This window comes from Rhinatrema bivittatum, chromosome 2 (genome assembly GCF_901001135.1).
Source record: "Rhinatrema bivittatum chromosome 2, aRhiBiv1.1, whole genome shotgun sequence".
Lineage (NCBI taxonomy): Eukaryota > Metazoa > Chordata > Amphibia > Gymnophiona > Rhinatrematidae > Rhinatrema > Rhinatrema bivittatum.
In genome coordinates, this window is record NC_042616.1 from 413,495,410 (window position 1) to 413,519,085 (window position 23,676).

Here is a 23,676-nt window from a genome sequence, read left to right on the forward strand (position 1 = left end):
AGAGGTCGACGATTCCTGTCACAGGGGCCACTGCCCTCAGGGACATACAAGACAGGAAGCTTGAGCTGCAGCTGAAGAAGATTTTCGAAGTTTCGGCCTTGGGGGTCCGAGCGGCCATCTGTAGCAACTTCGTCATGAGGGCGAGCCTGCGCTGGGCCCAGGTTCTCCAGGCCAATGCTGACCTATCACAGGAAGAAGCCACGCAAGCCGACCGTCTGGAGGTGGCGATAGCTTATAGCGCGGATGCCCTACATGACCTCCTTCGCACTTCAGCCAGATCCATGGTTTCGGCGGTTTCAGCACGTCGTCTCCTTTGGCTCCGCAACTGGGCGGCGGATGGGTCGTCCAAGGCTCATCTCGGAGCGCTGTCGTTCAAGGGCAAGTTGTGGTTTGGCAAGGAGTTAGATGATTTGATGTTGTCCCTCGGGGAAAACAGGGCTTTTAAGCTACCTGAAGATAGGTTTCGGAATCGATCTTCTTTTTCTAGTAGGTCTAGGTTCCGGGGGAACAGGAAATTTCGGCCCCAGAGGTCCTCCGGTCCCTCCTACCGTGCGGGTTCCTCCCGATCCTCTTCCTGGCCGCAGTCCTTTCGAGGGAAACGGTTCGGGAGGCAAGGGGGGCCCCGGGAGGCTCGGGGTCCAAGCCCTCCCAATGAGCTTCAGTCGTTCGTCCCAAACGTTGGGGCTCGGCTGGAATTGTTCTACAAGGAATGGGCCAAAATAACATCGGACCAGTGGGTCCTCAGCGTGATAAGAAGAGGTTACGCGTTAGATTTTGCAAGGACGCCCACAGACAAGTTCCTGGTGTCCCCCTGCAAGTATCCACGGAAGTGCGAAGCCGTGGAGGGTACTCTGCGGCGCCTGGTAAGCTTGGGGGCAGTACTTCCCGTACCTCCCGACCAATGAGGCGAGGGCCGTTACTCCATTTATTTCATTGTACCAAAGAAGGACGGCACAGCACGGCCAATCTTGGCTCTAAAAGGAGTAAACAGATGTCTTCGCATTCCCCATTTCAAAATGGAGACGATTCAGTCCGTAATAGCCTCGGTCCATCCGGGCGAGTTCCTAGCATCCCTGGACTGTTATGTTCATGGACCCTTGGGCTGGTTGGAACAGAAGATGGAGTGCTGTAGAGGTCCACAGCGAATGTCCCAACCAGGAGGCGGTTCGGAAGCTCGGTGCTGGCTGACGCTTTGGTCTACGGTGAAGTCCTTTGCGACCAAGGACTAGATCCTCACTGGACGGATAGACGGTGTTGGACCGGAGAGGAAGAAGACTCTTCACCCTGGAGACCGGCACTCCCCCGGGAAGAGCCCTTAGGAGTCCAGCCGCTGGGACTTTAGGAGATTCACCCTGGAAGCCGAAGTCCCCCCAGGAGGAGCCCGTAGGGACACGGCCGCTGGGACTTAGGCGACTTCCTGATGTTGCGGGTGGTCCGGATGCAGGCGCCTCCTGCAGGTTGTGGTTCTGGACGGCTGGCGCCTCCAGCAGGTCGTAGGAAATCCAGGAGTCAGAGTCCAAGGATGGTCTGCAGCCAGTCCAGGGGTCGGTATCCAGAGAGCGGTCCGCAGCCAGTCCAGGGTCGGAGCCAGAGAGCGATCCAAAGCCAGACCAGGAGTCAGAGCCAGAGAGCGATCCAAAGCCAGTCCAGGGGTCAAGTCCAGAAGAATCCACAGCAAGGGGAGCAGGCAGAAGCGGGACGAAGACAACCAGGAACGCAGCAATCACAGGACAAGTCCAGGAACCTTGTTGCAAGGCACAGAGGAGAGCTAATGCAGGGTACTTGTACCCTGAGGCGTCTGATGTCATCCTCTGTGCAGCTGATGGTTTTCCCGTGCTGGCCCCTTTAACTAGGACTCCTCCCCGCGTGCGCGCGTCAGGGGGCGGGGCCAGCCACGTCTGAACGTCGGTGTCTCTCCCAAGGAGGGAGAGACGCGTTGGAAGGCCTGCAGGCCCGGGGGCTGCTGCGTCCGACCCGGGGAAGACTTGAAACGGCCCGGGCCGCCCCCGAGGTAGGTGGAGGACCCGGGGCATGGCCCAGGACCGCACCATGGACCTCACGGAAGCGTACCTCCATATAGGCATTCGACCGTTTTATCAACGATTCCTCAGGTTTTGCATCCTGGGCAGGCACTACCAATTCAGGGCCCTTCCCTTCAGTCTAGCCACGGCTCCCCACACTTTCACGAAGGTAATGGTAGTGGTAGTGGCTCAGCTCCGACGGGAGGTGCTGCACCCCTACGTAGACGATTGGCTGATTCGGGCCAAGTCCGAGAGTCGATGTCGGCAAACGATAGACAGGGTCCTCCATATGTTGCGCTCCCTGGGCTGGGTGGTCAATCTCAGCAAGAGTCATCTGGTTCTCACCCAGTCTTTGGAGTACCTGGGCGCCCGGTTCGACACCAAGCAGGGCAAGGTGTTTCTTTCCAGGGAGCGGGTGTGCAAGCTTCAGAGTCAGGTATGCCGGTTATTGTCTCTTCGACTTCCGCTGGTTTGCGATTATCTGACGGTTTTGGGTTCTATGGCCTCGACGCTTGCTTTGGTGCCCTGGGCCTACGCCCATCTGCGTCCTTTGCAATCAGCATTGCTTTCCCGCTGGAAGCCAGTGTCGGAAGAGTTCCATCTACCACTGCCGCTCCCAGCTCAAGCGAGAGCCAGTCTGCGCTGGTGGCTAGAGGCGGATCACTTAACGTGTGGAGTGTCTCTGCTAGTGCCCGACTGGACGGTGGTCACTACGGATGCCAGTCTCTCCGGCTGGGGAGCGGTCTGCCTGGGCAGGTCGGTGCAGGGCCGGTGGTCCTTGGCTCAATCTCAATGGTCCATCAATCGCCTGGAAACCAGAGCGGTAAGCCTGGCGCTGCAGTCCTTTCTCCCGCTGATTCGGGGACAGGCGGTCCAAGTGTTGTCGGACAATGCTACCACCGTGGCCTACATCAATCACCAGGGCGGGACGAGAAGTCCGCTGGTGGCAGAGGAGGCGCAACGCTTGATGAGCTGGGCGGAGCGACATCTCAGCAGCATTGCGGCGTCTCACATCGCCGGAGTCGACAATGTTCAGGCGGACTTCCTCAGTCGTCATCACCTGGATCCCGGTGAATGGGAACTGGCGGAGGACGCCTTTCGATTCATCAGCGAAAGGTGGGGGACGCCCCACATGGACCTGATGGCCACGTTCCAGAACACGAAGGCCCCACGGTTTTACAGCCGAAGGCGGGAACGAGGGGCCAAGGGCATCGACGTGTTGGTTTTGCCCTGGCCGATGGACGTGTTGCTGTATGTGTTCCCTCCGTGGCCGCTGATAGACAAGGTGCTTTGGCACATAGAACTGCACTCGTCCACTGTGATCATGGTGGCACCAGAGTGGCCGCGTCGCCCATGGTTCGCGGATCTCATCCAACTTTCGGTGGATGCTCCCCTTCGTATTCAGGGGTTTGCGGGGCTCCTCCGACAAGGCCCCGTTTGTTTGGATGATGCGGATCACTTTTGTCTCGCGGCATGGCTTTTGAGAGGCAGCGTCTGAAGAGAAAAGGGTATTCGGATGCGGTGGTTTCCACGTTGCTGCGGACCAGGAAGCAGTCCACGTCCTTGGCTTATGTCCGGGTCTGGGCGGTCTTTGATGACTGGTGTGTAGAGTGTAGCCTGGATCCTATCTCGGCTTTCGTCTCCAATATCCTACCTCCTTCAACTCCACTTTGATCCTGTATTCCAATTGACTTTTACCTCCACTCAGCTCCACTGTGCTCCAATGTTTCTGTTAACTCTTACCTCCACTCTGCTCCAGCCTCTTCCTGTGGTCCAGAGTGAACTGGAGGAAAGAAAGAGACTGGAGCGGAGTGGAGGTAAGAGTGAACAGAAACATTGGAGCACAGTGGAGCTGAGTGGAGGTAAAAGTCAATTGGAATACAGGATCAAAGTGGAGTTGAAGGAGGTAAGAGCAAACTGGACTACAGGAACAGAGTGGAGCAGAGTGGAGGTAAGAGTGAATTGTAGCAGAGGAACAGATTAGAGCAGAGTGGAGGTAAGAGTGAACTGGACTACAGGAACACACTGGAGCAGAGTGGAGGTAAGAGTGAACCAGACCACAGGAACAGACTGGAGCAGAGTGGAGGTAAGAGTGAAGCAGACCACAGGAACAGACTGGAGCAGAGTGGAGGTAAGAGTAAACTGGACCACAGAAACAGACTGGAGCATAGGGGAGGAAAGAGTAAACTGGACCACAGGAACAGACTGGAGCAGAGTGGAGGTAAGAGTAAACTGGACCACAGGAACAGACTGGAGCAGAGTAGAGGTAAGAGTAAACTGCACCACAGGAAAACACTGGAGCAGAGTGAAGGTAAGAGTGAACCAGACCACAGGAACAGACTGGAGCAGAGTGGAGGTAAGAGTAAACTGGACCACAGGAACAGGCTGGAGCAGAGTGGAGGTAAGACTGAACTGGAAGAAAGAAAGAGACTGGAGCTGAGTGGAGGTAAGAGTGAACAGAAACATAGGAGCAGAGTGGAGCTGAGTAGAGGTAAAAGTCAATTGCAATACAGGATCAAAGTGGAGTTGAAGGAGGTAAGAGCAAACTGGACTACAGGAACAGAGTGGAGCAGAGTGGAGGTAAGAGTGAACCAGACCACAGGAACAGACTGGAGCAGAGTGGAGGTAAGAGTAAACTGGACCACAGGAACACACTGGAGCAGAGTGGAGTAAGAGTGAACAGAAACATAGGAGCAGAGTGGAGCTGAGTGGAGGTAGAAGTCAATTGGAATACAGGATCAAAGTGGAGTTGAATGATGTAAGAGCGAACTGGACTACAGGAACAGACTGGAGCAGAGTGGAGGTAAGAGTGAACCAGACCCGAGGAACAGATTGGAGCAGAGTGGAGGTAGGTTTGAACCAAACCACTGGAACAGACTGGAGTTGCATTGAGGGAACACTGAACCTGAACACAGGAAGAGACTGGAGCAGAGTGGAGGTAAACATCAACTGGAACAAAGAAGCAGAGTTGAGCAGAGTGGAGGTAAGACTGAATTGGACTAGAGGACAGACTGGAACAGGGTGGAGGTAAGACTGAACAGGAACACAGAAACAGAGTGGAGCACATGGAGATAAGAATCAACTGGACCACAGGAAGAAACTGGAGCAGTGTGGAGCTAAGAGTGGAGCAGAGTGGAGGGAATTGTGAACTGGACCACAGGAACAGACTGGAGCAGATTGCAGGTAAACGTCAACTGGAACAAAAAAGCAGAGTGCAACTGAGAGGAGATAAGAGTGGAGCAAAGTGCAGGTAAGAGTGAACTGGACCACAGGAACACACTGGAGCAGAGTGGAGGTAAGAGTGAACCAGACCACAGGAACAGACTGGAGCAGAGTGGAGGTAAGAGTGAACCAGACCACAGGAACAGACGAGCAGAATGGAGGTAAGAGTGAACCGGACCACAGGAACAGATTGAAGCAGAGTGAAGGTGAGAGTGAATTGGAGCAGAGGAACAGACTGGAGCAGAGTTGAGGTAAGATTGAACCAGACCACAGGAACAGACTTTAGCAGCATGGAGGTAAGAGTAAACTGGACCACAGGAACAGATTGAAGCAGAGTGAAGGTGAGAGTGAATTGGAGCAGAGGAACAGACTGGAGCAGAGTTGAGGTAAGATTGAACCAGACCACAGGAACAGACTTTAGCAGCGTGGAGGTAAGAGTAAACTGGACCACAGGAACACACTGGAGCAGAGTGGAGGTAAGAGTGAACCGGAACACAGGAACAGACTGGACCAGAGTGGAGGTAAGACTGAATTGGACTAGAGGTCAGACTGAACAGGAACACAGAAACAGAGTGGAGCACAGGGAGATAAGAATGAACAGGACCACAGGAAGAAACTGGAGCAGAGTGGAGGTAAACGTCAACTGGAACAAACAAGCAGAGTGGAACTGAGTGGAGATAAGAATGGAGCAAAGTGCAGGTAAGAATGAACCAGACCACAGGAACAGATTGGAGCAGACTGAAGGTATGGGTGAACTGGTCCACAGGAACAGTCTGGAGCAGAGTTGAGGTAAGATTGAACCAGACCACAGGAACAGACTGGAGCAGTGTGGGGATAAGAGTAAACTGGACCACAGGAAAGGATTGGAGCAGAGTGGAGGTATGGGTCAACTGTAACACAGCAACAAATTGGACTAGAGTGGAGGTAAGTGTGAACAAGTCCACTGGAACAGACTGGAGTTGCACTGAGGGAACAGTAAACCTGAACACAAGAACAGACTGGAGCAGAGTGGAGGTTAATGTCAATTGGAATACAGTAGCAAAGTGGAGTTGACGGATGTAAGAGCGAACTGGACTACAGGAATAGAGCGGAGCAGAGTGGAGGTAAGAGTGAACTGGACAACAGGAACAGACTGGAGAAGAGTGGAGGTAAGAGTGAACCAGACCAGAGGAACAGATTGGAGCAGAGTGGAGGTAGGTTTGAACCAAACCACTGGAACAGACTGGAGTTGCATTGAGGGAACAGTGAACCTGAACACAGGAACAGACTGGAGCAGAGTGGAGGTAAGAGTAAAATGGACCACAGGAACAGACTGGAGCAGAGTGGAGGTAAGAGTAAACTGGACCACAGGAACACACTGGATCAGAATGGAGGTAAGAGTGAACTGGACCACAGGAACAGATTGGAGTAGAGTGAAGGTAAGAGTGAATTGGAGCAGAGGAACAGACTGGAGCAGAGTGGACGTAAGAGTAAACCGGACGACAGGAACAGACTGGAGCAGAGTGGAGGTTAGAGTCGATTGGACGACAGGAACAGACTGGAGCAGACTGGAGGTAAACGTCAACTGGAACAAAAAAAACAGAGTGGAGCTGAGTGGCATTAAGAATGGAGCAGAGTGGAGGTAAGATTGAACCAGACCACAGGAACAGACTGCAACAGAATGGGGGTAAGGATGACCTGAACCACAGGAACAAAATGGAGCAGAGTGGAGGTATGGGTGAACTGTAACACAGCAACAAATTGGAGTAGAGTGGAGGTAAGTGTGAAGCAGTCCACTGGAACAGACTGGAGTTGCACTGACGGAACAGTGAATCTGAACACAGGAACACACTGGAGCAGTGTGGAGGTAAGAGTGAACACAAACATAGGAGCAGAGTGGAGCTGAGTGGAGGTAAAAGTCAATTGGAATACAGGATCAAAGTGGAGTTGAAGGAGGTAAGAGCAAACTGGACTACAGGAACAGAGTGGAACAGAGTGGAGGTAAGAGTGAATTGTAGCAGAGGAACAGATTAGAGAAGAGTGGAGGTAAGAGTGAACCAGACCACAGGAACACACTGGAGCAGAGTGGAGGTAAGAGTGAACCAGACCACAGGAACAGACTGGAGCAGAGTGGAGGTAAGAGTAAACTGGACCACAGGAACACACTGGAGCAGAGTGGAGGTAAGAGTGAACCAGACCACAGGAACAGATTGGAGCAGAGTGAAGGTAAGAGTGAATTGGAGCAGAGGAACAGACTGGAGCAGAGTTGAGGTAAGATTGAACCAGACCACAGGAACAGACTGGAGCAGAATGGAGGTAAGAGTGAACCAGAAGACAGGAACAGACTGGAGCATAGAAACATAGAAATGACGGCAGAAGACGACCAAACGGCCCATCCAGTCTGCCCAGCAAGCTTCACACAATTTTTCTCATACTTATCTGTTTCTCTTAGCTCTTTGGTTCTATTTCCCTTCCACCCCCACCATTAATGTAGAGAGCAGTGATGGAGCTGCATCCAAGTGAAATATCAAGCTTGATTAGTTAGAGGTAGTAGGGGAAGTAACCGCCGCAATAAGCAAGCTACACCCATGCTTATTTGTTTTACCCAGACTATGTTATTCAGCCCTTTTTGGTTGTTTTTCTTCTCCCCTGCCGTTGAAGCAGGGAAACACTGAGAGGAGAGGATCACCTTGCTGGTGGCTGAAAGGAATCAGTAAGTTTTTGCTTGGGACATTGACTGTTTTAAAAGTATTGGGGCAAAGTTAACTATTTGGGAATATTATTTAGTGTGTTTGTGTGTTTGTGCCTTTAATAGTCAGAAAGGCAGTGAATAAACAAGTTAGACTGTTTGCATTTTTAAATAGTCAGTCAATAAGGTAGCAGTAGGTAGGCAGTGAATAAACAAGTTAGACTGTTTGTATTTTTAGTCAGTCAATAAGGTAGCAGTAGATAGTGTGTTTATTTTTAAAAGTCTGCAGAACTGAGTGTTCTCCAGACTTTTAAAGAGCTGACTGTTTGTTTTAATACTAACTGAGTGCATTGTATTGAAAAAAAAAAAACCCCACAAAAAAAAAACCCCACAAAAAAGTAGCCAGAAGCTAGAAATAAGCTAGGAGCAGTATATACCAAAGTAAAAAAGTTGAATAGTTCAGCTCAGTTACTCACCTTGGAAAGGTGTTGAGGTAGTGTGATTGGGTTTGAATAGGGACCAACATTTGTTAATCAAGGGAGCAGTGAGTCACTCAAGCTGACTAACTGAAGTTAGACTGTTTGTATTTCCCAACGCTCCCCCACCCACCCCTAGCTCATCCCTTAATTTATAGGCAGGTGCCACTTTCACAAAAAAAAACAAAAAACCATCAACAAAAACTTTATTGAGAATTCGATCAGACCCTGGTAGGCCACTACCAGACACATAGTGAATTCACTAATACATTTAAAGGAAGTTAGACACATTCCTACTCCCATAGCAACCTAAAACTTAACTAGGAACTGATCAAAATTGAGATGAAGGCAGCAGTCCAGCAGCAAGAGGGGGGCTTCCCAGTCTTTTGCATCGAGTGTCACATGTATGATTTTTTACCCACCGGTGAGAAGTTGTACATGTGCATGCGATGCAAAGAGCTCCTGGCTCTCAGAGAACGAGTCCAATCTCTGGAGGCTAGAGTGGCAGACCTGGAGGAGCTGAGGCAGACAGAGAGGTATATAGATGAGACCTTCAGGGACATAGTAGTCAAGTCCCAACTTCAGACTGGCAGCCCTGGTGCTGCCTTGGAGGAAGAAGGTCTCATAATGGGAGAGCACCAACCAGGTGTAGCAGGAAAGGATCCTGTAGCAAGGACCTGCTCTCCAGGTGATGCATTGTCCTTTCGCACTGAGGATATCTCCCCAAGGCCTACTGCCCAGGAGGGAAGGGTTAGGTCGGCCGTCATAGTTGGTGATTCAATTATTAGGAATGTAGATAGCTGGGTGGCTGGTGGGCGTGAGGATCGCCTGGTAACATGCCTACCTGGTGCGAAGGTGGCGGACCTCACGCGTCACCTAGATAAAATTTTAGACAGTGCTGGGGAGGAGCCGGCTGTCGTGGTACACGAGGGCACCAACGACATAGGAAAATGTGGGAGGGAGGTTCTGGAAGCCAAATTTAGGCTCTTAGAAAGATTAAATCCAGAACCTCCAGGGTAGCATTCTCTGAAATGCTCCCTGTTCCACGCGCAGGTCACCAGAGGCAGGCAGAGCTCCGGAGTCTCAATGCGTGGATGAGACGATGGTGCAAGGAAGAGGGATTCAGTTTTGTTAGGAACTGGGGAACCTTTTGGGGAAGGGGGAGTCTCTTCCGAAGGGATGGGCTCCACCTTAACCAGGGTGGAACCAGACTGCTGGCGCTAACCTTTAAAAAGGAGATAGAGCAGCTTTTAAACTAGAACAAAGGGGAAAGCCGACAGTCGCTCAGCAGCGCATGGTTCGGAGAGAGGTATCTTTAAAGGATACTAATGATGCATTACAATTAGGGCATCCCGACAGTGAGGTTCCAATAATTAGAAAAGTAGTCCAAGTGCCTGTAACTAAAAACTCACCTGAGCTAAAAAATTCTAATTTATCCCTATCAATTAAAAAGCAGAATAAAAATACAAACAAAAAACAAACTTTGAAATGTTTGTATGCTAATGCCAGAAGTCTAAGAAGTAAGATGGGAGAATTAGAATGTATAGCAGTAAATGATGACATAGACTTAATTGGCATCTCAGAGACATGGTGGAAAGAGGATAACCAATGGGACAGTGCTATACCGGGGTACAAATTATATCGCAATGACAGAGAGGAACAGTCGGGAGGAGGTGTGGCGCTTTATGTCCGGGATGGCATAGAGTCCAACAGGATAAACATCCTGCATGAGACTAAATACAAAATTGAATCTTTATGGGTAGAAATCCCTTGTGTGTCAGGGAAGACTACAGTGACAGGGGTATACTACCGTCCACCAGGTCAAGATGGTGAGATGGACAGTGAAATGCTAAGAGAAATTAGGGAAGCCAACCAAATTGGTAGTGCAGTAATAATGGGAGACTTCAATTACCCCAATATAGACTGGGTAAATGTATCATCGGGTCACGCTAGAGAGATAACGTTCCTGGATGGAATAAATGATAGCTTTATGGAGCAATTGGTTCAGGAACCGACGAGAGAGGGAGCAATTTTAGATCTAATTCTCAGTGGAGCACAGGACTTGGTGAGAGAGGTAACGGTGGTGGGGCCGCTTGGCAATAGTGATCATAATATGATTAAATTTGATTTAATGACTGGAAAAGGAACAGTGTGCAAATCCAAGGCTCTCGTGCTAAACTTTCAAAAGGGAAACTTTGATAAAATGAGAAAAATTGTTAGAAAAAAACTAAAAGGAGCAGCTACAAAAGTAAAAAATATCCAAGAGGCGTGGTCATTGTTAAAAAAATACCATTCTAGAAGCATAGTCCAGATGTATTCCACACATTAAGAAAGGTGGAAAGAAGGCAAAACGATTACCGGCATGGTTAAAAGGGGAGGTGAAAGAAGCTATTTTAGCCAAAAGATCTTCATTCAAAAATTGGAAGAAGGATCCAACAGAAGAAAATAGGATAAAGCATAAACATTGGCAAGTTAAATGTAAGACATTGATAAGACAGGCTAAGAGAGAATTTGAAAAGAAGTTGGCTGTAGAGGCAAAAACTCACAGTAAAAACTTTTTAAAATATATCCGAAGCAGAAAGCCTGTGTGGGAGTCAGTTGGACCGTTAGATGATCGAGGGGTTAAAGGGGCACTTAGAGAAGATAAGGCCATCGCGGAAAGATTAAATGATTTCTTTGCTTCGGTGTTTACTGAAGAGGATGTTGGGGAGGTACCCGTAATGGAGAAGGTTTTCATGGGTAATGATTCAGATGGACTGAATCAAATCACGGTGAACCTAGAAGATGTGGTAGGCCTGATTGACAAACTGAAGAGTAGTAAATCACCTGGACCGGATGGTATACACCCCAGAGTTCTGAAGGAACTAAAAAATGAAATTTCAGACCTATTAGTAAAAATTTGTAACTTATCATTAAAATCATCCATTGTACCTGAAGACTGGAGGATAGCTAATGTAACCCCAATATTTAAAAAGGGCTCCAGGGGCGATCCGGGAAACTACAGACCGGTTAGCCTGACTTCAGTGCCAGGAAAAATAGTGGAAAGTGTTCTAAACATCAAAATCACAGAACATATAGAAAGACATGGTTTAATGGAACAAAGTCAGCATGGCTTTACCCAGGGCAAGTCTTGCCTCACAAATCTGCTTCACTTTTTTGAAGGAGTTAATAAACATGTGGATAAAGGTGAACCGGTAGATATAGTATACTTGGATTTTCAGAAGGCGTTTGACAAAGTTCCTCATGAGAGGCTTCTAGGAAAAGTAAAAAGTCATGGGATAGGTGGCGATGTCCTTTCGTGGATTGCAAACTGGCTAAAAGACAGGAAACAGAGAGTAGGATTGAATGGGCAATTTTCTCTGGAAGGGAGTGGACAGTGGAGTGCCTCAGGGATCTGTATTGGGACCCTTACTTTTCAATATATTTATAAATGATCTGGAAAGAAATACAACGAGTGAGATAATCAAATTTGTAGATGACACAAAATTGTTCAGAGTAGTTAAATCACAAGCAGATTGTGATAAATTGCAGGAAGACCTTGTGAGACTGGAAAATTGGGCATCCAAATGGCAGATGAAATTTAATGTGGATAAGTGCATATAGGGAAAAATAACCCATGCTATAATTACACAATGTTGGGTTCCATATTAGGTGCTACAACCCAAGAAAGAGATCTAGGTGTCATAGTGGATAACACATTGAAATTGTCGGTGCAGTGTGCTGCGGCAGTCAAAAAATCAAACAGAATATTGGGAATTATTAGAAAAGGAATGATGAATAAAACGGAAAATGTCAAAATGCCTCTGTATCGCTCCATGGTGAGACCGCATCTTGAATACTGTGTACAATTCTGGTCACCGCATCTCAAAAAAGATATAATTGCGATGGAGAAGGTACAGAGAAGGGCTACCAAAATGATAAGGGGAATGGAACAACTCCCCTATGAGGAAAGACTAAAGAGGTTAGGACTTTTCAGCTTGGAGAAGAGATGACTGAGGGGGGATATGATAGAGGTGTTTAAAATCGTGAGAGGTCTAGAACGGGTAGATGTGAATCGGTTATTTACTCTTTCGGATAGTAGAAAGACTAGGGGGCACTCCATGAAGTTAGCATGGGGCACATTTAAAACTAATTGGAGAAAGTTCTTTTTTACTCAACGCACAATTAAACTCTGGAATTTGTTGCCAGAGAATGTGGTTCGTGCAGTTAGTATAGCTGTGTTTAAAAAAGGATTGGATAAGTTCTTGGAGGAGAAGTCCATTACCTGCTATTAAGTTCACTTAGAGAATAGCCACTGCCATTAGCAATGGTTACATGGAATAGACTTAGTTTTTGGTTACTTGCCAGGTTCTTGTGGCCTGGATTGGCCACTGTTGGAGACAGGATGCTGGGCTTGATGGACCCTTGGTCTGACCCAGTATGGCATTTTCTTATGTTCTTATGTTCTCTCTGCCCATCCTGGACCTCAGAAATACCAACTTTCTTCAGAAGGCACAGGTAAAATGGTATCTCTCGACACCATGCTTCCATGGTACATTACCTCTAATCTTTCTATGTGCTTCATGATGAGTCAACAATATTACAATCCCAAGCTCTGCCGGTTGCACCAGCTTTGGCAACTGAGGTATTTCATTGAATCACTATCGGTGACTGCTGTTTCTCTACAGAGTGCAACATCATTCACACTTTCCTTGCATGGACAGCTGCATAACTACAGTCAGTCCACGCAAGGAGCTCTAACTTCTCCATGACTCACTATACATTACTACCTGGGATTACTGTCACTGCCATAAATCCCTTATACAACACTTCTGGACACCATAGTCACAATGACCTTCCTGTCCAGCATCCACGCAGACATTCTAATAAATTCTTACATGTCCCTGCGCGCATATTCCATAACCTCAGCCCCTCAATTCTTCATTGTCGGGTCATGGGGTTTTTTCACTATGCACTTTCCTCATAGATCCAAAAACTGCTATGGGTTAGATTCAGTGAAATTCCATTATCAGTGGGTCTAAGCTGTTCAACCGCTTTCGTCCCTCATCCATATTGCAAATCTAGAACCAAAACCTAGTCTGATTCTGCTCATGCTTGCATTTTCTCAGGGTTATAAAGTTTGACCTAAAATCTTCTCAACCCAATATGCGTCTATTCCACTCCAGGCACAGTTTCACATAAACTTCCTGGAGCTTGTAGCCATGAGTTATACCCTTATGCCTTCCAATACTGCCTCTGCAACAAATCTTTGTGCATACAGACAGACAGCATAGGGACAATGTGCTTTCCAACACACAAGCACGCACAACCTCTTAGCTGCTCTGCAAGGAAGCTGCGCAGCTCTACCCTTGACCCTTGCCCACTCTATACATTCTCGGGCCACTTATCTAAGAGACTTACCGAACGCACTAGCAGACCTTCTCCATATAGGTTTCCATCCTCTCGAATGGTCTCGGACTACATGTGTAGCGGGGAAAATCATCTAGCGCTGAGGTCAACCGAACTTGCCCTCTGCGTCCAAATCGAATCATGCGTTCCCATAGACGCCTTCCATCAAGGGCCTCTTAAATGTGTCTCTTCCACTGCCTCTCATAGCCAGCACTCTTCTAATGCTGAACCGGGACGGGGTTCACTGCTCCTCAGACCCACGTCCTGGCCGAGACCAGTATGCTTCCCATACTTCTCAATCTATCACACCAGTAACCAATTTGCCTTCTCACAGGTCAGTCACAAATCGTAGACTCACTGATGTTCTCAGGTACTGGTAGTGTCAGAAAACCTTCCACACATAAATCCTACCATTCAAAATGGCATGATTTACCACATGACGCTTACAAAAGGGTATTACCCTTTTTCTTTTTTCTACACCACTCTTTTCCTCCCCAGAAATCCTCCACATAGGTACACCTCTGTTCCAATTGGTGTATCGTTTGGGAGTGGGGATACCCGATTAACGGTAAAACCTCCTGTGTCAGCTTACCATGGATTGTCCACTGATCAAGCCGCCTCTATTTTCACTAGTCACAGAATGGAACCTATATTTTGTGCTTATAAGTCTCATACGTTCTCCGTTCGAGCCTTTCCATTCCTCTCATTTCACAGTTTGGCATGGGAAATTCTTTCCCTCATAAATGTCATTTCTGCCAACAGGGTCAGTGAGTTACACACCTTGTTACATACTCATCTGACCCTGTGTTCCTCCGTGACCGAGTGGTTTTACATGTTCAACTTCATATCCTCCTTAAGGTAGATATTGCATCTCACCTTACTCAGAATATACTCTGCCCATTTTTCCCAACACCTCTCTCTCACCAAAGCGAGAGGGTTTTTCCACTTCTTGGATAGTAATAGTGCACTTGCATTCTATCTAGATCACACTATATTCCATAGGAATTCCACCTAACTCTTTCCTTCTGTGGCAAGAGTCAAGCTGCTATTCCAGTGGGCAAACAGACCAATTCCTCCTAATTGACGATCTGTATCTCTTTCCTACCAACATGCAGGCATTTCACTACAAAACTGTGGGCCGGATTTTAAAAGGGTTACGCGCATAAGGTACGCATGTAACCCTTTTAAAACGCCCCTGCGTGCGCCGAGCCTATTTTGCATAGGCTCGGCGGCACGTGCAAGCCCCGGGACATGCGCAAGTCCCGGGGCCGTGGGGGGGGGGGGGGGTTAGGTAGGGGAAGGGAAGGGAAGGTGCGGTAGGGGGGGGGGTGGAAAGAAAGTTCCCTCCGAGACCGCTCCAATTTCGGAGCGGCCTCGGAGGGAATGGGCAGCGCGCACAGGGCTCGGCACGCGCAAGTTGCACAAATGTGCACCCCCTTGCGCACGCCGACCCCAGATTTTATAAGCTACCCGCGTATCTTATAAAATCCCGCATACTTTTGTTTGTGCCTGGTGCGCGAACAAAAGTACGCGCGCGCGTAGATTTATAAAATCTACCCCTGAGTGTAAGCACACTCTGTCGCGTCTGTCCCAGCCTCAATAGCTTCCCCTCGGCCACTGCTGCTTGTACATATTTATCAGGCTGCAACCTGGAGCTCTCTCCATACCTTCGCAGCCCATTATTGTTTAGATACGACTAACCGGCATGCTCCATGTTTGGCCAGGCCGTCTACTCTTATTCTTTTCGGTTTAACTAGCCAACATCCTTCCACCAACCAGTTACGGGTTTCAGGATGCCCTCCGTTCCAAATTCCACCCCCGTCATTGCGCCTTTCGCGTGTCTTGGGTGCATTTGGTGCACTCTCGGGCATCCCCAGCTCGGTACTCACCCATAAGTGAGGACTACCATCCTGCTTGTCGTGTGAGAAAGCAAGTGTTGCTTACCTGTAACAGGTGTTCTCACAGGACAGCAGGATCTTAGTCCTCACGAAACCCACCCGCCACCCCGCGGAGTTGGGTCTGTATACGTTTTTACTTTTATTTTAGTTTCGCTTGCGCTTTTAGCTATAAGACAAGACTGAGGGAGACACCTGTGGCTCACAGGGATAATTGCAGGCTGAGCATGCTCAGTGCACTTAATGTGCCAGTGTCAGTCAAAGCTTTGTAGAAACTTTGACAGAAAAATTTTCCATACAGGGCTCCATCCTGTGATGTCACCCATATGTGAGGACTAACATCCTGCTGTCCTGTGAGAACACCTGTTACAGGTAAGCAACACTTGCTTTTCCACAAAAACAGAGAAGATGTCATTCTCTTATGTAAGTTGTCATTCAAAGTTTTCAGCAAAAAAAGAGTTGGAGCTCAGGGGTCGGATTTTAATTAAGATTCCTCTTACAGTGCTGCAACTGATTGGTGAGTTCTAAAATTTCCTTATTAAATTCCCGTTTATGCAGGATAGAGTACCCAATGATATCCCCCCTAAGCACTACCTTGGCTGCTTCCCAGAAAAGAATGAAGTCTGATTGATGTTGCTTATTATTTAACTCGTAATCTTGCCATTTAGACATCAAAAAATCCTTAAAGGTTTTATCTTGCAACAGCCAAGAAGGCATTTGCTAATTAGAGAAGTCACGATCAGAGCCCGTCCACTGTATAACTCAAGTACCAGGCAATGATCCGACACTTCCATAGGTTCAATAGCTGAGCTCTGCAGCTGAGAAAAAGGAAAATCAGAAATTAACAAATAGTCAAGTCTGGACTTAGAATCAGCAGAATGTGCACAATGTGTAAAATCTCTGGTGCAGGGATTTAGCACTCTCCAAGCGTCAAGGACCTGTAGGGAATTACAAAAAAACAGCACTCCTTTAGTGCTGCTGAGTGGTCTGCTCATGGACTGCGACTGCCGGTCCAGAGCAGGATCAGCCACATAGTTAAGATCCCCCGCAAGTACGACAGGCGCTCTATCGAAGGAAACTACCTGAGCAACCAAGTTGGAAAAAAAATCCATTATCATACTGATTCGGCCCATAAACCGATATCAGAATGGTGCGTTTACCAAAAAGAAGCCCCGTCACAATAATATAGCGCCCTCTAGAGTCCACTATGGACTGCTGCCATTGAAAGAAATCTGATTTATGGATTAAAATGGCAGCACCTCAACTGTGAGAGGAGCCCGGCGCCACAAATATTTGATTAAGCCCATTCTTTTTTAATTTGATATGTGCTTTAGCATTCATGTGGGTCTCCTGCAAAAAAACAACAGATCCTTTAAGCCGATTTAAGTTAGAGAGTACTTTTCCCCTCTTCACAGGGGTGCCCAGCCCTGCCACATTCCGAGTAAGGAACTTACGCACATTTCCCATTATGCAAAATATAAGAGGGCATCCCCAACAGCAAATAATACCATAAAGAATGAACTACATACTGTACAAGCTTTGGTAGAAACACAGCAGAGCACTCAAAGTCAAGATTACCTCCTCCTACCAAAAAACTTATGTGAGAAAGACTTGGCTCTTGGAACTCAATCTGCACTGCAGCCTGGACTCCACACTCCCTCCCCCCCAATCCAAAACTCCCAATCCCCCCCTACTTGCCCAGCTATTTAGGAAAATATACCCCCTACCATCAGAGAGTTGAAGACACAATTGATGCACGCAGGTGCTTTCCCCTTTCCCCCAGTTCCACTTCCCTAGCATAGTAGCCCTTGTTTATATGAGACTGCCAAGAAAACAGACATAACAGCCTCTGAAAGGCATATATCTCACAGATAAAATATAAATGGAGCAAACCTAAATATAAATAAATATCTGTTGAACTAGTAAGAACTTGAGATCGCAGATAAACATCAAGCCCAATCATGTGATAGAGACAGGATGGACATTAGAGATGTCCCCAAGAGTCAGCATAGTAAATATCAGGGACCAAAAATAAACAATGGAAATCTGGGATACGGCCACATGTGTGAGCAGGCTAATCCACAGCAAACAGTCCCACAATGAATCAGGGTCCTCAGCAATCTCAAAATCCAAACTACAAGAAGCAGCCAGTCTGTCCAGGTGAAAAGAAAAAAAACCAGAGCAATAAACTGCGCTGCAAAAAAGAAAATGCTGAGCACTTAGCATTTCTTCAACTGGCTAAAATGAAGTGACGTACTTGTACACCAGCCATACTTCAGGTCGCCAGTTTAGGAAGCTCACGGAGAAAGTCCTCCATCGCTTTGGGAGAATCAAAAAACCGAACACCATCTCTGACCCAGATCTTTAAATGAGCCAGGTATAATAATGAAAATCGGAGTTTGCTAGGTCCGAGCAGATCAGCATGAAAGCTCTCCGCAGCGAAGACACTTTCGGCACTTTAAGGCATTCCACCAAGGCCTGCGGGCCCAATTCCAAAGGTAGCTAGTTCTCAAGAATTTTTTGCAGTTTAGCATCCAATATCTGTTCGGAAAACCCCACAAAGTGGAAGTTAGACCTCCAAGAGCAATTTTCCAGGTCTGCGTTCTGTGAGGTCACCAACTTTTCTAGTGAGGCAAGTTTTATCTGAAGGGCCATGGTATCGTCTTACACTACAATCACCTAGCCCTCTACTGTGTCTAGCCAAGAGTTATAATCAGAGAGCGAGGCTTTAACTTCTGCCATCTGAGCAGAGAGTTCATCAAAGTGCAAATTTAATGCATCAACCACCGCCACGGTCTGGTTCGCCACCATGGAATCGCTCAAAGCGATAGTGGGAGCTGGGTCAGACACGGTGGCCATTTTATCTTTTGGGGCGCACAACTTCTCCTTCTCTTTTTGGGCAAGTCGCATTGACATCCCATAGCTGAACTCCACAAACAGATCTGGCTCGCCTATGTTAAAAGAAAGGTAAGTGCAGGATGTAAAAACGGGAGAGAAGGGCTCCGGTATCCCGATATTATGGGATACACAGGGGGAAGGCACCTGGAGCTCAAGGCGGAATGTCCGCCCTGCTCACCACATCACGTGATCTCTATCACCCTAGTTTTACACACAAGTCTGTCCATACACAAATCCTTTCTCCTGTGATGTAGATATGTCTCAGAAATAGCAGAAATTAATTCATGGAGAAGCTGGTTTTAAGGGGGCAGCACCAGAGCTCCAGCACACACATCCAACCAGACTCACCACATCACGTAATCTCATGTTCATTTTTTTAAACAATTGTGCATTTACCTTATTTTTTTCTTTTTCCCAGCCACGACTTATGCTGCTGGACATCTGCAAATAGTCGGGCAAACTGTAAAGGGGAGGACTGCCCTCTAGACACAGATGTCCTAGAGCAGTGATTACCAAACTTTTCAAGGCCAAGGCACACATTCATTAACACAAATGTTGGGTTTTTCACCAACCTCTACGGAGCAGATAATATGGGCATGCAGAGAACTCATATGACCATAAGAAGAGCTAGGGAAGTGATGAAATCCCCTCCAGTCTCTCTTCCAAATTTAAAAATAAAGGGAGAGAGAGAACAAAGACACATACAGACCCATCATGACAGACCAGCTTCCTCCATATACAAGTGCAGGATAAGGCAAAAGTCAATGCTGTTATCCCCAACACACAGGGTAAGTCATATCCAGAACTCAGTGCCAGCTCTCCTCATCTCACTCAGTGTGAGGATAGGACAGAGGCTGGAAGGACTCAAAGAAGAAGGTCAGGTTGGAGAAGATGAGGAGGTGCTGTGTGCAATGTTTGATATGTAAAGTAGGACTCAGCCCTCCATGCTGCCCACTGCTGCTGTCTCTTGTTACTGTGAAGTGTGCTAAGAGCAGAGCCCAAGTGCTGGATGGATCTGAGCATCAGGCAGTGGTGACTTTTCCATGGTACCGTATACCTGATCAGGCCCAAAGGCACACCAATATGTGTGTGTGAGAGAAAGAGAGAGAGTAGCTGTGGCCCACTGGTTGGGACACAGTGTCCTAGATTTTATGTTTAAAACTGTTTATTAATTTTTCAAAACAGTAAGCATGGCATGGTAGCTGTGGCTCTGAACACAGCATGCTACTACATAGAACAGAACAGACCCCTCGAAGATACCTCCTCCCTCAACAAGGAGAGAAGAAAAGAAAATGTATAAAATCACAGATAACCGACCACTAATCAACAGCAATTGAACAGTCAGTAACAATAATTAGTAAGTATTCAAAAGCATGGCTCTGGCTTGTGGTTCTAAGAAAAAATGGCATCCAGTTGGCCAGTGTTGCTTTTTTCATTCTAGGAGAGGACATCTTCCTAATCAACAATTCCAGAAGTAGCAAATTATGGACAGCATTTCAGCAAATGCAGGAAGTTTCCATTTCCTGTCACCAGTAATGAAGTATCACAGCCCTGGCAACCAGAAAAGCCTTGGGGATCCACCAGTTTTGTATCACCGTATTTCGGATACCTTCGGACAGAATGCCAAAGACTGATATTTGCACAGAAAAAGGCAATTGTATGGAAACAATGTTCTCAAAATAACCATAGATTTTTTTTTCCAAAAGATTGAATATTATCACAAAACCATAAGGAATGACCTAAGATACCGGGAATCAATTTACATTTTAAACAGAATCTGCTAAGCCTGCTAAAAAGGACTGCCTTTGTGAAATGTAAGACCCGGATAACATTTTGTACTGCATTTCACGCATCTGCATGTTTTTGTAATCTTACATATGTGACCAAAACAAGCAATAAATGACTGGAAGGGAAACTATATGTGTAGTTCTTGTGTCCACCTATTTCATAAATCTCCTAAAAAGAGAGACCGAAAGGCAACTTGCAAAGACTTATGAAGACAAAGTATGTCTATTAGGATCTTCCAAATGAAGCCATTCTTGCAGTACCTCCCACTTATCAGCCCAAAGATCCTTTTGATTTAAAGAACATAGAAAGTGCCTAATCTGTAAATAACTGAATTGATATACTCCCTGGACTGAGGCTTATATAGGTCCAAGGTGGTGATGTCATCAGTGAATGCCAATCCTGGTTTCCAGCCATTCTATACATATTATGTGTTCACAGGAGCACATGCGCCTATGGGGAAGCTGAGTCTTGGCAGCATGGCGGGCGTGGAGGCTGGGACTGGCGGTGTTCCAGACATACCAAGCATGGACAATGAGACTGCAGGCATGGCGATGTGGGAGAGAGACTCTGGTGGCTTCCTGCTGCATTGAGGCTGAGCGGTGTCAGGAGTGAGTGCCTCGGCTTGCAGGGCCCACCGGCACGCCACAAATCATAACATACCTATTATTTGTATCAGAGGTACTCTAGATCTCCCACCCATCCATAAGAAATACCTAAGCTCTCTATTGAGTAATAGTATATCTGTTTTTTTCAAGCACAAGAGGGAAGACACTCATCACACAGAGCCATTTAGGAAAAATAGTAATCTTAAATAGTTGTATCCTACCCCCTAAATAAATATTTAAATGTGCCCATTTTTGTAAGGCAATGTTGGTTACCGCCTGGAAACACTGGCAGAATGTACAGAATTTAAATCATCAGGGAGCCATATACACAGATATTTCATTTCCCATTCAGACCATTTGAGAGGGAAATCCCCACCCAATCCTTAGCACTCCAGTGTCCAATAGCCATTGCCTCTGATTTATCTAAATTTAATTTTAAACCTGCCTGGTTGCCATGACATTTGAACGCCCATAACAAAGACTGCAAAGAATTTTGCGGAGCAGAGATATGAAAGACTAAATCATCTGCAAAAGTGGAGATCTTAAAGGTACCAGCCACAACAGAAATTCCTGGTACGTATTCGTGATGAGCTACTCTGTGCAAAAATGAATCCCTGGATAATACAAAAAGAAGCGGGGATAGTGGGCCTTCTTGAATGGCACCTCGCTGTAAAACACAACCCTCCGAAAATTCCCCATTCACTAATATTTGTGCTCTAGGTTGATTATATAAAACATGTACAGTATATAATAAAAAAAAAAACCAACCTTGAAATCCATACACACACAGAGCCTTTTCAGCATCAAAGCTTATAAGTAAAGATTTCAATTTCTCTTGGGAACAATATTCTGCTAACGCCAACACTTTACTTATGTTTGAAACCATATGTCATACCTTTATTTATTTATGAACTTTTTAATATACCGACATTCATAGAACACATCACGCCGGTTTACAATTAACTCAAAGAAAGGAAAATTACATTTAAGGGGGGTGGGGCGAGGGGAGCAGGCAAGAAAAGGGGAGAAGAGAAGGGCTGGGAACGAGAGAGACTAAGAGTAGAGAACTGAAACGAAGTAAAGAGAGTGGAGAGGAACCAAAATAGCTATAGAAACTTACTATATTTACATCAGTGGGAGAGTACAAAAGTAACTGGGCTAGCTATATACATAAATATATTGTAGGGCGAGTTCTGCGAGGCAGGGTGGGTCTTGTCTAGGTTTGGTTAGTATCTGGGTAGGCCTGTTTGAAAAGCCATGTCTTGATGCCTTTTTTAAAATTGCGTAAGAATGGTTCTAGACGGAGATCAGTGGGAAGGGAGTTCCAGAGGGAGGGGCCAGCAATGGAGAAGGCTCTTTCTCTAGTGAGGGTAAGGAGTGCAGTTTTGAGGGATGGGGTGTGAAGGGTGCCTGCAAGGGAGGTTCTGGTGGGGCGGTTAGAGGATCGAAAGCTTGGCTGTTCTTCGAGCCAGGGAGGGTTGTCTTTGTAAAGCGTGTTGTGTAGGATGGTGAGAGTTTTGTATTGAAAGCGGAAAGGGATGGGAAGCCAGTGCAGATCCTTTAGAATGGGGGTGATGTGGTCCCTTTTGTGGGTGTTGATTCTCGCCATTGAATTCTGCAGTATTTGCAAGGGCTTAATAGTTGATGACGGGAGGCCTAAAAGAAGGGAATTGCAGTAGTCCAGTTTAGATAGAATGGTCGTTTGCAGAAATAGGCGGAAGTCCTGGGTGTGGAGGAGGGGCTTACGTTTTTTAAGGACGTGGAATTTGTAGAAGCCCCCCTTTATTAGAGACTATCAGCCAGATTTTAAAAGGGTTACGCACATAAGTTATGTGCGTAACCCTTTTAAAATCTCCTTGCGTGTGCGCAAGCCCTGGGACGCGCGTAAGTCCCGGGGCTTCGCTAGGGGGGCGTGTCGGGGGGTGTTGGCGTGTCAGGGCCGACGCGTCATTTGGGGCGTTCCGGGGGGCGTTCCGGGGGTGTGGCCGAGGCCTCCGAAAAGGGTCCCGGACCGGGGAATCGTGCGCCAGCAACCCGCTGGCGCGCGCAAGTTAGGCCTGCTTCTGGCAGGCGTAACTTTTAAAACACAGGTGGAGGGGGTTTAGATAGGGCTGGAGGGGGGTGGGTTAGGTAGGGGAAGGGAGGGCAAGGTGCGGGGGGGGGGGTGGAAGGAAAGTTCCCTCTGAGGCCGCTCCGAAATCGGAGCGGCCTCAGAGGGAACGGGAAGTGCGCGCAGGGCTCTGTGCGCAGAAGGTGCACATATGTGCACCCCCTTGCGCGCGCCGGCCCCGGATTTTATAAGATGCGCGCGGCTACGCGCGTATCTTATAAAATCCCGTGTACGTTTGTTCGTGCCTGATGCGCGAACAAAAGTACGCGCAGGTGTAGATTTATAAAATCTACCCCTTAATGTGGGGTTTGAAGCTTAGGCATTGATCTAGTGAGACGCCTAGGTCTCTTATGGAGTGCAGTGGGGTAAGGGCTGAGGCAGAGTTATGAGGGGTTCTGGGGAGATCAAAGAAGATAGAATCACTGCTAGCCGATCAGCCATCATTTTTGCTAATAATTTAACATCAAAATTGTCACCCATGCTACACAAGCCCATAGGAGACATTTCCATTCTCTGAAAAGTAAAGTAGTGGCCTTAGGAGCCACTTTCTTTCTGAAATTTCCCTGCAGATGTCTTATTACTTTTCAGTAAAATAAGTTTGTTTT

At 47.3% G+C, this 23,676-nt stretch overlaps 1 long non-coding RNA gene across 2 annotated transcripts in view; it reads left to right on the forward strand.

Annotated features, from left to right (window-relative positions):
- Positions 1–20,486, forward strand: part of LOC115084815 — a 56,742-nt gene extending 36,256 nt beyond the window's left edge. Inside the window, exons 3-4 of one of the 2 annotated variants that reach the window (XR_003854651.1) lie at positions 19,754–19,925; positions 20,010–20,486. This is a non-coding gene — a long non-coding RNA (uncharacterized LOC115084815). Of the gene's footprint in view, positions 1–19,753 lie in introns of both variants that reach the window. The other variant, XR_003854650.1, reaches the window with a different exon arrangement.
- Positions 20,487–23,676: the final 3,190 nt, after the last annotated feature.